Source organism: Austrofundulus limnaeus, unplaced genomic scaffold (genome assembly GCF_001266775.1).
Source record: "Austrofundulus limnaeus strain Quisiro unplaced genomic scaffold, Austrofundulus_limnaeus-1.0 Scaffold60, whole genome shotgun sequence".
Classification (NCBI taxonomy): Eukaryota; Metazoa; Chordata; class Actinopteri; order Cyprinodontiformes; family Rivulidae; genus Austrofundulus; species Austrofundulus limnaeus.
In genome coordinates this window covers 1,816,179-1,830,044 of record NW_013952462.1, presented here as the reverse complement: position 1 = coordinate 1,830,044, position 13,866 = coordinate 1,816,179, and the positions used below count along the sequence as shown (strand labels likewise).

At 37.8% G+C, this 13,866-nt stretch overlaps 1 long non-coding RNA gene across 1 annotated transcript in view; it reads right to left on the bottom strand.

Moving 5' to 3' along the window:
• Window positions 1-3,397: 3,397 nt before the first annotated feature.
• Window positions 3,398-13,866, bottom strand: part of LOC106518411 (uncharacterized) — a 135,870-nt gene continuing 125,401 nt past the window's right edge. Inside the window, exon 4 of the long non-coding RNA XR_001310313.1 lies at window positions 3,398-3,536. This is a non-coding gene — a long non-coding RNA (uncharacterized LOC106518411). The remainder of the gene's footprint in view (window positions 3,537-13,866) is intronic.

Here is a 13,866-nt window from a genome sequence, read left to right as displayed (position 1 = left end):
AAAACTAAGTTAGACTAGAGGCTTTGCTGCATAAATGATGTTTAAAGAGTTGTTTTTAAGCTGATTGTGTGTGGTTGGCTGTGTCATTTGAAATCACTGTTAAATTATTCCCCCGTGTTCAAGTTTTTTCAGGAGATGATGATTTTGATAATTTCAGAAAATGTCTGTCCACCATCACAATGCAACACATTCATTACCATGTTGTCACCTCTCTACTTTCAGAAAATCGAGTTAATATAATGTATTTTTAAGGTTTATATTTTATTACTACCTGAACACAGAATTAAAAAAAAATAAACATTTGTGAACAGCTGCATGCACACATTTTGTAGAGAAAACAAATGAAATAAATCTTCAAGCTTAAACAAATATATTATGCACTCAACTCTCAGTCTTTTAGAAGGAGGGGGAAGAAAAGAGCCTGGCAAGGTCTGATAAGGTTCTGTCATAGTAATAACATTTTCATAAAGCTCATTAATTGAGAGTCTGGAGGTAATTGCTACGTTTGCTGCAGGCCGAGTATGTTGGTACCGCTGACGACTGTCAAACTGACAAACAACAAGTAGTGGAATATGGATTTTCTACCTCTCAGCATGTGTTAATAACCTACCATCTGAGCATTGCCAAGGGAGGCTGTCAAGATGGCATCAGTGATAAAATGTTAACATGTGACAAAACCCACCTGCCCGCAAGAAGAACAATTCAATTTGAAATTGAATTTGTATGACTATCAGAAAAACCTTTTTCTTAATCCTCCCCTGAGGGAAGGTAATATTGATTAAGAAGAAAAGAACAGAAGGAAAGGTATTTTTTTCCTTTCCTTTGGTTTCCGTCTTTGAGCTGCCACACACACTCACAGTGAGGAGACTGACATCAGTTAAACTGAATGCTTCTACAGCCAGTTCATGAATCTTTCTCAGAGGATGGCAGTGGCCATGTGTGTAAGAGGTGAAGGCATATGTTATGTCTCCAAATTAAGAACCATGATCTATCACATGCTGAGAACAGGTGCAGAGTCCACTGAAACACATTTACAGTAGAAATGCATGAAACATYTCGGACCTTTAAACCTGTAGAATCTGTTAGATTATGTTCACAAAAAAATATAAAACATACCTACTCTGTATTTAGCTGTAAAGAAAAAAAGCTGCCAATCGAGTGTAATCTACAAAGCAATATTTGCTACAATAAGAGTGGTGGGGAAAAATGAGTATTTTATCCAAGCAAATCTGACTGGTTAGATACTAAAAAATCACAAAACGAATCAAGCAAAATGCTAAAAACATTAGTTTAAAGAGATAGTTCAGATAGTTTGAAGTGGGCTACTTTGGAAAAGGCTATGAAAAAAATATTTTCTACCAGTCATGCATGTAGCTAATGACATCAAATTGAGGAAAAAAAGAAGCTCTTCTGGTCTTTTTTGCTCACCTTCTGGTCGACTCTGGTTGATTTGTGACAAGACCAAGAGAGGAGGGTAAAGCTAAGCCATCCCCCATGTGTCTTTGTGCAGCAAAATGAGGCAGTTACAGAGACAAAACAGTTCTACATGTGACCAGGTAAGTCGGCTTTGCACCTCAAAAATGTGATGTGAGGGATGAACAAACTGATTTATTACTGGTGAGAGATGAATGATGACACACCGCAATTAATTTAAAAAAGACAACAAAGTTAATCACTAAACTGAAATATTTTGTTGTGTATTAAAATACTATATGAGACAGATGACATCATACYTTTAATGTGTTAAGCGTCATGTCAATGCAGCTGAATTCTGCTCCAATAATCTTGTGGTTCCACAGTTCTCACTTCATTTCTGAAAGCTCACCTTTCTGCGGGATGTGGTCGGCTGTGTTGGTCAGAGGTTGCATGAAGACGGACTTCTTTCTTTGCAGCTCTTTTGTGGATATATTTTGAGTTGGTCAAAAAGAAAAAAATAAATAGGTCCTCTGGATGGGTTCTTCTTTAGTGAAACGTTTCGTCTCTCCTCCAAGAGACTTCATCAGTCTGACGAGTTTCAGTTGAGTTTCTTTTTTCTTTTTGATATTTTTCTATCTGGATTAATGAGATGCATCAGMATCTTTTGAGCTGGGTTTTGACCAGTGCATCAAGTTAATGGCTAATTGGAGTAGAGCCAGGATTAAAGTAGATTACTGTTAACCTAAAACAACAAATATTACAACAGTTTATGCCAACACTAGCGTTCCCACAGCAAGCAAAAAAATTAACAGCAAGTTGTAGCCTTTCTGTTGCAGCCAGGTACATTCCTTACAAAAATATATCACTGCCAGAAAAACCATGTAAGCTACAGCTAGTTGCTGCTGCTGCAATACCATTTACAAWTGAACATGGAATTCTACTTTTAAAAAAACTACTCCAACATAAAGCCTAAAAGCTCAAAAGGCTCAAGCATGATGGCAACATGCTGTTACCTCATGTCTAGTCAGAATTAAATTATTTCTATTAAATGACATTGTTCAAAAAGCTATCTACAACAGGTAATACATTAAATGTTCACAACCCTTCCACAGACATCCTTCTTCAAAAGATTGGAACTGCATTAAATGTGTGTGTAGAAACTCTGACACTGAAATCGTTCCTCTTCAGTTGTTTTAGGCTTTCCTCCTTTTCTTCTCAGTTCCACCCCTGGACTGTATAATTTGTGTTTTTGTTTAGCAGAGATTTGTCATATCTGTGAAAGCATATTTTATGCTTYTGCTGAGCTATGAATCAAATGTCCCACGATGTGAACATGTGACARGAAGCTGGCAGCCTCACCAGCCGGCGCAAACAAAAGGTTTGCCGGTGTGTGGGCTTCCGCTAATGTGGACATCAAAGATACTGTGACAAATGAAGAAACAAATCAAAGTCCAGCAGAGAAAACAGGGAATCTTGGACTTTTGTCTAAAGTCTCAAAAGCTAAATTATACCAGCACACATTACAACTGTAGCTTTTGATGCAAAGCATTCTAATGTCTCGTCTTTTTTTTATTTTTTTGCTCTTCATCTGAGGTTTGAAAAACACTCCACTAATTAGGTCATCATCAAGATCATCACCACCATCTCATCCAGAGTCCCCTTCATCTCGATCATTCCACAAACAACGGCTGTCAGCAGCTAATGCGGCGGGCACCAGGCAATGGGCGGCGACACCGCTGCTTTCATGATGTCTGAGCCGGTGTGGATGAGTGATGCCGTCTGACAGTTGATGTTGGGTGAAGCGTACAGTAATGGGGAGACAGAGGTCAGAGAAACCATTACCACGGTGAGGAAGGAGGGGAAGGAGAAAAGAAAGTGGGACGTACGCTGTTGTCTTCTCCAAATGCGAGGCGGGGCCGCCGTCCTTCTGTCATGACTGAACTTCGGCACGCTGGCTTTGCATTCATTACGGCGGGAGACAGGCGCGCCGCTCATAAATACATGACAGAGGTGGCACGGCATAAAATCTTTCTGTCTGTTCTGGAGGCAGCGGGGATAAGCACTTCAGAAAGAAATTTCACTCGTGCTCATCTCTTCGTCTTTTCTTTTTAGCACTGGCGCTGTCAAAGGGGAGCAGGAAAACATAACTTAACAACGGAACGACAACAAAACAACACAACTATGTTTAGAATCACACACAATTCCCCACTTCACTTCGAAGATCTACTTAAATACCACTCAAAATTTGCATTAATTTGCTCAACTGACTCTTCTGTGACATGAGTTGACCCCAATCCTGTCATGCAAATAACTCTAGCATGGGAATAATAATTGCTCTTCAGATGAGGTGGCGCATAATTATTATGGCTGACCCCGTCTTACAGTTACTGACTCCCCACAACGCTCACAAAACCATTTAGCGCATTCCATTTATCAACATGTGTCACTTTGTTGTCCTCACGACAAGGTTACCATAGCATTACACCGATGCCCCCTCTACTCAGATGCCACGTTTTGTTGCAAGGTTATAACTCAATGACAGTTGACGCCAATTGATCCCTCATTATGATGAGTTGGAACACCTTGATTCGGCTGCAACATTAGCGCACCATCTGGAAGGGTAATGTGATGTCCTCTCCAGTTGTAGTTTGGATCTTTGCTGCACACAGTTAATTTTTTGTGTGTGTGTTTGTGTGTGTGTGAAAAAACATACAAATTAAAAGGACACAAAGGAGAAAATGATGAAAGAAAGAAAGAAGAAAAAAAGAGAGTAAGGAGACCAGACAAGTTAAGCAGTGGGTGGATTCATCACACCGCCGGGATGTCTTGTACTGATCTAATTTTGGGCCCAAAGCTGTTGGTAATGAACAAATCCTTTAACAAATGGGGGAATAGTAACAGTTGAGGTGTTGTTGACGACATGTCGGTGTGCCAGCAGACTGCCGTGACACCACCTGGTGTCTGGAGAGGGAGCGAGAGAGATGAGCCAGGGGAGAGAGAGTGAGCACGTGTCTCTGGAAATGTGAGCCTGGCCAACTGAAGCTCGACAGGTGGAGGTTTGTAGATTCGGGTGAAAACTGTACTCATTAAAAAGCCACTCGTGATTTATGAATCAGCCACCCTGAGAGCTTCAACGCACAGTGTTGGGATTATAAAAAGCAGTCACACGAATTCAGACTGGGTTGCCACTTTCATTTCTCTGTAGTTTTGTCATGTTTTCTTTCACACAAAACACTCAATAGGTATAAAATGGCTGTTTTTGAGCAAAGTTTTCTAAATATCTAGAACAGTTTGCTCATAAACCCTTAAAGGACAGAATGATTTAATCCCACTTAATTCCTGCAATATTTTGTCATTTTCTCCCTTTTTTTCTGCAGACGTTTTGCTACTGAAAATTTGTTGGTGCAAAATTCAAGATGAGTTAAAAAAAAAACTAAAGCTTGAATGTGAAACTTGGCTGCTGGACTTGACAAYTTAAGAATTTTGCCAAATGTGAAACAACATGCACAAACTTATTTAGGGTGATATTAATGACAGCTGTGACACTGACCATGCTGCCAGAGTTTAAAGCTTTTATTTTTTTTTTTTTTTGCTTTTAAATGAACATCTTTGCTTTGACTTGGCAGTGCTGACCTTCGAAGAGTTCAAGACATAAGACAGCATCTTAGAAGACAGTGGACAGACCAGTTTCACAGTAGCTGCCAGCTCAGGGACATTTCTTCTTTGTTGCATTTATTCTTGCATTTACTAAAAGTATGCTTAATCATACTGACAGAAAGAAAAAAAATATTGCTAACAACTAGTATGCAAACCTCAGAAGTCTATTAGAATTACTCAGAATGAGCATTTTCTTGGCTGCCAAGCATGTTATCAGTTTATCTCTGCACTCACTTGTTCAAATGTTAACATAAATTTGGCTGTGCCTTTTTTTTTGGATCAGATTTTTAAGTTTCCAATATTTATGCCTTGTACCGTAGTTTACAAGGTCAACAAAAAAGATTCACGCCAATTTACAGTTTTTAGTTGTCCACTCTAAAGAAGCTGCCATGTTATTTTTGGTCAGAGTGTTTTGATGAGAATCAGATGAGTGCATGTCCATAACACTACATTTTGGTTTGTGGTCTTTTGAAATAGAGCCAACACAAGTTTCTGCTCTCCACTCCCTTGGCATTGTGACTACTCCATTGCTGGTGGTCACATGTTGAGATTACTTCCAATACACGGTGCTGTCATTTCATTCTATTGAGACCAATGGCATGCTTGATCCAGGTCCTTTTCATTTGCTCCCACAGATCCCCTTTTTCTCACCCATTCAACCTTGATGGCTCCTTTCACACCACTGTCTGCACCCTCCCCTGGAAGTACAATGGATACCAGTCTGCCAGACAGACTTTTATCTGCTGAGAAGCCCACAGCTCATGGAAAGCCTTTTGTTACCTATCTCCAAGGTGGCTGAATGACTTCTTCTTTGATTTGTACTTTGCCATTTCTCCCTTCACTCTGAGGATGTCTCTCCCGCACTTTTCAGATGTGACAAAATAGCTCTGTGTGTTGGCTTCTGGATAGCTTGCTCATAATTATGCTTTTGTCAAGAAGTCCCCATATTTTTGACCCGACACTTTGTTAATTTATAAATACAATGAGTGTGTCAGGTACATCTTCATATTGTGTTTAAAAAGGCATCCTTTGCAATAAAAATTCTAAAAAATAAAACCTTCAATTTCAAATAATATTGTAACAACTTGCAATTTTACACTTTTACAACAAGGTCAGTTTTTCATCACAAGATTCTTCAGACAGGAATATGATATTTCTACTGGAAGTGTCCCAGGCTGCACCAGAAGTACTACTGTTAGCCACTGCTTCAATTTTGTTGGTGTCCTACTGAATAATCATGATGTAAAACTGACAGTAATGTTTAATCTAAAACATGGACGGACAACTCAAAGCTGCTCTTTGATTAATCTTTGAAAATGACAAAAATGTACCTCAGTGGCACTGAATTGGTTGTAATGACAAAAGAATGACAACCCAGATATCACCTRACACACACATCTTCTCTACCAGAGAGGAAAAGACAAGGCAAACTTCTGTGTTTAGTCTGTTTAGAGATGGTGATTTTAACACAAGTCAACACTACAACACATTGCACAAAAATAAATATGAGACATTTACTGATGTCACAAGTACATAAGCTACAACATTTTTTGCCAGAACTACAACCATTTGGAGTTAAGGCATTTAAACTTGGTTTATACTTCTGTCTGCTCTCCCGRTGCTATCCCCCGGTGACAACCATCTTGTGCATTACCCCCAGTCAGAACTGTGAGATGTGGACCTTGCGGCTCGGAGCGTGATTGGTTTGAACTTCGTGGGTGTGTTTGTTCATGAGAAACACCACAGCGCTCCAGCAGCACTGAGGAGCAGGATTCTGATCAGTTCTGCCTTTTGCAGCTTATTTTGTTGAAAACAATTATTTTTTCTGAAGCCATGTTAAAAGAGCTAGAAAAGCAGCCGATTTGATGAGCATGCAGCAGATTTTCAGATTTTCACGTCTTTTTTTCCATCACCACCGTTAAAAAAAAGTTTTTCCACCGCAGACTCTTCTTCACCCAACATGACACTGATCATTGAGTTATAAAATAATAAAAAATACACAATATCCAGCCATATTTATGGCTGTTTATGTACTTATATGAGCTGTGGGAGGGCAGAGGGAGGATCTATGATAATTTATATTCCGCCGCATCTTCAGCTCGTTTGTACTCTCTCAGCAAAAAGACGTCCAAAATTACACAATTTCCACCCCGCTGTCTCACATCTTACTGAAGTATAATCCACTCTTCATTTTAATTTGCTATAGCGTCAGCACAAAATTGTGGCCCTTTTCATTATTTAAGTTGTCCATCAGTTTCAGATACAGATGGAAATTAATTAACATTTTATTGGAGAAGTTTCTTCAGGCCTAAACTCTATTTTTCCAAATTAAGGTCACTCAGGATCTATCTGCTGCAGGTTAGATATTTATTGCTCTGTTTTTTGTAATCCAACTCCAAAAGCTCTAAAATATTGCCTTATAAAGCACCTCAGCTCCCTTTTAGACCTTTTTCTCACTCTCCTCGTAGGAGAAAGTCAACAATTTTCTCTCAGTGATGTGAGTGGCAGTGTTGGACAGGAATCAACCTTTATATAGATTGTAATTGTTTCTTCCTGGTCATGCGTCCCCCCTTCCATCCATCTCTCTCTCTTTCCGCCTTTTTTTTCAGGCAGGTCTCAAGCACACAAGGTCATTGCTCTTAGGCAGCCGCAGCTCAGCTTTATTGTTCCAGCAGGTCAGCAGGTCCGAAGCACATCACAGCTATTATTCCTCAGGAACAAATGGCCGTCCCACGCTTTGATCTATGGAGTTCTTTCTCCGACACTTTTATAATACCCTTGACAGGAATTTTCCTCTTTCCCTGTTCCTGTTTTTGGTGATGATCCATGTCTCTGATTTTCCATTCTTTAAATGCAAGCGAGTGTGAAAGTTGAAATGTTTTTGTGTGATGTAGGACATAGCTGAATAAGAACTGAAGCAACACACTAGTGTTTTTTTTTTAAAACCCGGGGAACAGTAATGTAATATTACTCTTTCTTTCTCAAAAGTTGAAGTATAAGTGCAAGTGCTGGGACTTTCATGCATTAATCATGATTAGAAAAAAATATGCATTAAAAATTTCACTCAAGTGATGGCACTGTTCCCCAATTTCTCTCACACTGTTAGGTGTCAATAATGGAGCTAAAATTGGCAATTGAGACATTTGGTGAACAGCAATATAAGACAAGGAGAACACTTTGCTTTGTTTGTTGGGGAAGGATGTTAAAAAAATACCTGAGAAACAATTATAGGGCCGACTACAGGACTTTTTTTACATGAATAAAGTCATTGTATTACCAAAATAAAGTCTAAATGATGTGAGAATAAAGTCGTAATAAAACAACAATGTCATAATATAAGAGGACTTCTACATGGAAAAGCAATCTGACTTCAGCATTTAATTAAGCAATGTTGAGCATCATTTAAAGTTATACTATCGGTTTTACAAATAAAGAAATTATAATTTTAAACACATTGGCATGAAATTATTATCAGTAGCAGACTTTGAAACAATTGTCTTTTTTGTGTTTTCTTTTTACTTTATTCTCGTAAAACTATGATGACTATTCTTGTGAAAAAAATACTTATACATGCATCTTAGTCTGGCTTTAATACTTTGTTGTACAGAAGAATACAGTCGTGTAAATTGTGCCTAAAATTATTTTCCTATTACAACAGCACATCAGGCATAAAGTATCATTTAAATGCAAAAGGTTGCTGGTGTAACTAGTCTACAAGAGAGCAAATGCTGAGATTCAAAATAACGCCCAGAGTCAAAATAAATAAGTCTATTCTGACGTYATAACAAACTCTATGATGATGATTTTGATGGTCTTTAGCTTCATAATAACATTAATTTGAACTTTTAATGGTTATTTTTTATCTTGATCATTGTAACAAATATAACTTAATTTGCTCCTTGAGTTTTCACTCATCTAGAAACAAAATATAAAATAAAAAGGAAAAACATTATTATTGATTCAGTTCAGGAATGCTGATTAATTTATTCAACCATCAACCATAATATGTTAGACCAAAAAATAAAAAAAGCCTTTTGCCTTTTGCTTGTGTTTAATATTGCTAGTTACCAGATATGTCATTAAATGTAATTAATCAAGATTAATTWGTTACAAGGCCTTAATAACGTTTTAGTTGCTTCTCAGCCCTAATAAATACAGTTCCTTTGTAACAAAAGGCCTGAAGTTTCCTCCAATGCAGAACTGACACATTTACTTCAGCGTTTTGTGTGAATTACAGTAATAAAATGAAACAAAGCCATTAAAATTACAGTAATTAGTTTTATTATCTAATATAGTTGCCTTGCTCTGAGTTTTAAAAGAGAAGATGACACTGACATTCTGGAATAATAAACAATTTATTGCATTTTAGAAAAAAAACACGTCTGATTTTTGAAAGCACATTTAACCTTCAGCCACTTTCACAAACAGCAGCAGCATCGACGTGCCTCTGATTAATGAGTTTCATTTGGCATTTTGAGCTGCTTTCATCAAAAGTCCAACAGTAGGATCACTCGGGTGACCCCACTGCCCCTGTTTAACAAATGAATGGGCAGCTTATCATCATGTGCGGCGCTGCAGACTGGAAATGGTCGCTCGCAGGCAGGTGAATGAAACTGAACAGCCAGAGAGATTTTTTTTTTTAAACACACTCTCTAAAGTTAAGAGCTACTGTTGGAGCCCGGTTATGAAAGACGCAGGCGCTCTTTAAGAGACAGTTCAAATCTTTTGAAGAGAGTTTAAGGTTATGAGCAAGTGAATTCTTACCTGATGTAAATAGCTTTTAAACAGCTTCAGTTTGGAGAAATATGGATTAGTTGAGAGAAATGACAAGCTAATGTCTAGTCCAAGCAGGACCAAGATTAAAGTAGTAGCTCCAATCTCAAATGTACAGTGATTTACACAATTTAAGGGCTTATGCTATTTGAGTATTTCAAGCGTTTAATGACAGGATTAGTGACAAATACTGACTCAGGTAGAAAAATAAGATGCACAAATACACATGCTCGTAGTTTAAATATATTTTCATCTGTCAAAATYAAATCCTAAAAACTGTTTGCCTTAGACCTTACAGCTGCAAGGAATCGAAACTTGTTTTGATATTCCAGCAAAAATAAATTGTTTCATACAAAGCAAAATGCAGAAACAAACGTGAGAATAAGCAAAAACGTAAAGAAGGTTAGCTAAGTGAAGCATTTGTTTCACTTTTTTTCAGGAGTCCTCAGACTGTTGGACAGTGTGGATCCCATGTGCCATTTGTGTTGGTGTAAGTTGTACAAACCAACGAATGTACCCCAAGTAGTTTGTTGTTGCAACTGAATTCCCTGCAGCTCATCCACATGCATGACAAATCKTGGAAATATCCGCTGTAAGGCCTGAGAGGGACGTGTGCTATTTGTTTAAGCTCTGGCTTGTGTTGCAGCCAAGTTCAATTGATGTTTGAATAGAAGTGAATGAATGAACAAAGTGTGCTGCTTGCATGTCAAGGAGTTAACATGACTCCTGAACATGTAAACTCACAATACACCCCCAAACACAACACCACCCAGACGAACGCTAAATACAGTAACATGACACAGTCCATCCCTCACTTTTTAGATTGTGTTGACCCTTGTTAAAAATGATCTTAATCAAATAGCTCTTTGTGGTTTCTGAAAGTTATCAACAGTTTTTCTTTGAACTTTGGTTGCTTTTTTGCTCATTTTGAGTCTCGCCTCTGTCCATGTTCTGAGGAATGTTTAGTTGTTTGTCAAGCATTTTTACTCTAACTTTTAAATCATTCAGGCAAACCAAAGCTAAACTAAAGTATTAAACTGGTTTTGTATTAACACACAGCAGATAATTTAGAAAAAAATAATAAAAAAATCAACGACTACATCAAATTGTAACACAATATTTATAACAAAAGACTGAGTTCTATTTTTGTATTAAGGTAGTTTTGCTGTGGCAACCACCTTAAATTAGGTTGACTCCAAATGGTAATCAGTTGTAGAWGTCTATCTGATGATTGCTGTCTGAGAGTTTCATTAAATWTWGTCTGGTGATTCTTTACCAACAGACCTACACAACCACACACACAGCCAGGCAGTTACATGATTGCTATACATTTTATGTTGGCAGGTGATAAATAAATGTTTGATCAATGCCTCGCTTACTCCTAAGTAGTGGTGCCCTGATACCAATGCTGGTACCACCAACATTCCTARAAGTACTCGTACAAAATGTCTCGATACCTGGAACTGACACCGGTAACAAGTGTCAGTGCTGGGATTCTAGAATTGATACTCCATTGAATGAGTTACAGTTTATTTCAAATGAAACATTTGTCAGTTCCTTATAAGTTATTTAATTTGAAAGAGAGTCTTACGTTTTGTATTTTAAAATGTTCCAACAGTATCTATCGTGCTYTATATTTGATTTTATCCAGTCTGAGGTGCTGTAGGCCTAAAAGGCAGGAGAGCCACCTTGTTCTAAATAAAGTAAATGTCTTTTTAAAGCCATTGTGTAATGTTTAAGTTCAAACTTAGTAATTACTCAGTCCTGGCGAGTACCCAAACTGAAGTACTCGTATTCAATTTGAGAAGAACTGGTATCAGGAGACCACTACTCTTAAGCCTACATGATGCATATTCCATATGTCAAATCAACATGTCCCAGCAGAATGTCAACTAAAACCACACTTTTATTTTGTTATTAAATTCTAATTCAGCTGTAGACTAAGTCTAATATCTCATTTTTTATGTTAACACCCCTCCAAAACTTTGTTTTTTTCATGGACATTCTGTTTAGCATCTGACAGCATGTTGAAAGCGTACCTCGGAGCTTTGCCTTTCTGTCCAAGTGACTGACTGTAGTTTTTAGTTGCCGACTCCTAAAGGCCCAGAAGTTTCCGCTGGCTTGTTTTTCATTCTCACAATCCCCTTCCCTGCTAGCCAAATCACTGAGCTATGACTACAATGCTGGTTGGGAGTCCTTATCTGCTATCATTAAAGATGCATTTATTCCATTGCCTCAGGTGCTTGTGGGTGTTTGTGTGCGAGTGTGTATATATATGCACTTTCAAATGCCTTTTTTCTTGTTTGCATGTGCACATGGTTGATGTATGTGCGCCGGGAAGCGAGAGAAAGAGAAAAATGGATGATCAGGGTATAAATGTTTGTGTGTCTATGTGGGGGTGGCTTCAGGGGGGTCCTGTGTGTGGATGTGGATAAGACTTTGCGTGTTTCTGTTCATCTGTCTATGATTTGTGTCTGTTCTCCAAGGTTAACACACTCCTCCCACACTAGGCTGATCTAAATAGAGACAGAGCTCGGGTAAATGGGGATCAGAAGTCAAGCGCTGGCAACCATGCTAAATTATCGGCGGAAATCAACGCTGTCCTCATTAATTACACAAAAGGCCGTTAGTCATTTACATCCCCCAAACCCCCACCACCACCAGCAGCAGCAGCAGCCCGCCCTCCCAACGCCTCTCAAACTAAAAGATGCTTCTCCGGTGATTCCTTTCACTTTGGTGCATGCAAAGCCTACCCGCAACATTTCGGCATATTTAATACTCCCGCGCACACAAGAAAACAGAACAAGGGCACAGATGAAAGGAGAATCTGTCTTTGCTGCTGACATTGGAAGAGAGCAACCAAAAGATAATGTAGTCTGTGAGTCACATTCACCTTGAGTCCTCCCTACTTTTCATTACAGACTTCGTCTTTCACTAAAGGTAAATGCCGCACTGTTGTTCTTTTTGAAATGATCGCCTCAATAATTTATGACAATGAAACTAAAGGTGTTCTCTGCATGTTGTTGATAAAAGTCTTCACTCACAAGGAATCAACCCTGACAGCATTTTTAAATTGATGGACATCTACTTTTAAGTAAGTAGCTGTGCATTCCAAAGGAAATTAAAATTTTGGTTTGTTTGTCAATTACTCATTTTTATTTGAAGGTGATAGAGAGCTTAAAAATATTCTTAACTGAGTCTTAAATTTACAAAGTTGCAAACTTAAGCTTTGTTACAGGACATTTTATCACTGAAAAAATACACTTATTTGCTTTTAAGGATTTCAATAAGAGGATCAAATCTGTCGAACAAGAGCAAAGACGAGAACAAAAATTACAGCTGGCTTTGTTTCATCCAAAGTTAAAAGCTGCTTATGAATTGGCTCTAAAACATAATGGTGATAGCATGTTGCACATAGCATTTATTCTATCATAGATGTACTGTATTAGTTTTAGGATTAATGTAAGGATTATTCTAACAGTCAAGCAGATTGTCTTTAAAATGTTTTGTCTTCACAAGGAGCCAATCAGTCATCAGATACTCCAGGAAGTTATTTCAAATGTTCAAATGCAAGTTGCCAAGATATAATGCCAAGAAAATGAAACACTCTAAACTTTAAACAATAAAAGCTGTTTTATATCCTTTCATTTTTATGTTTGTTTAAATAAACTGTTTTCCATCTGGCAATGAATCTTCTCTAACTCCAAATTTTACTCAACTATTTCCAACTTACTTATTTTTTTCACGGAGGACAAGCCGGTTGGTCTTGTGGCTTTAGCTTTTTTACTGAACAAACTCATTAGTTTATTAATGAATCTGCAATTGTAAAAGTATCTAAKAATTGTTCTTTAAAGTTGCTTAAAATAAGAAAGTAAATAAATCATGGTGAACTTACAACCTGAATCCCAATGAAACTGGGACATTGTGTAACATAAACAAAAACAGAATACAGTGATTTGCAAATACTTTTCAACTAATATTCAATGGAATACACTACAAAGATATTTAACGTTCAACTTT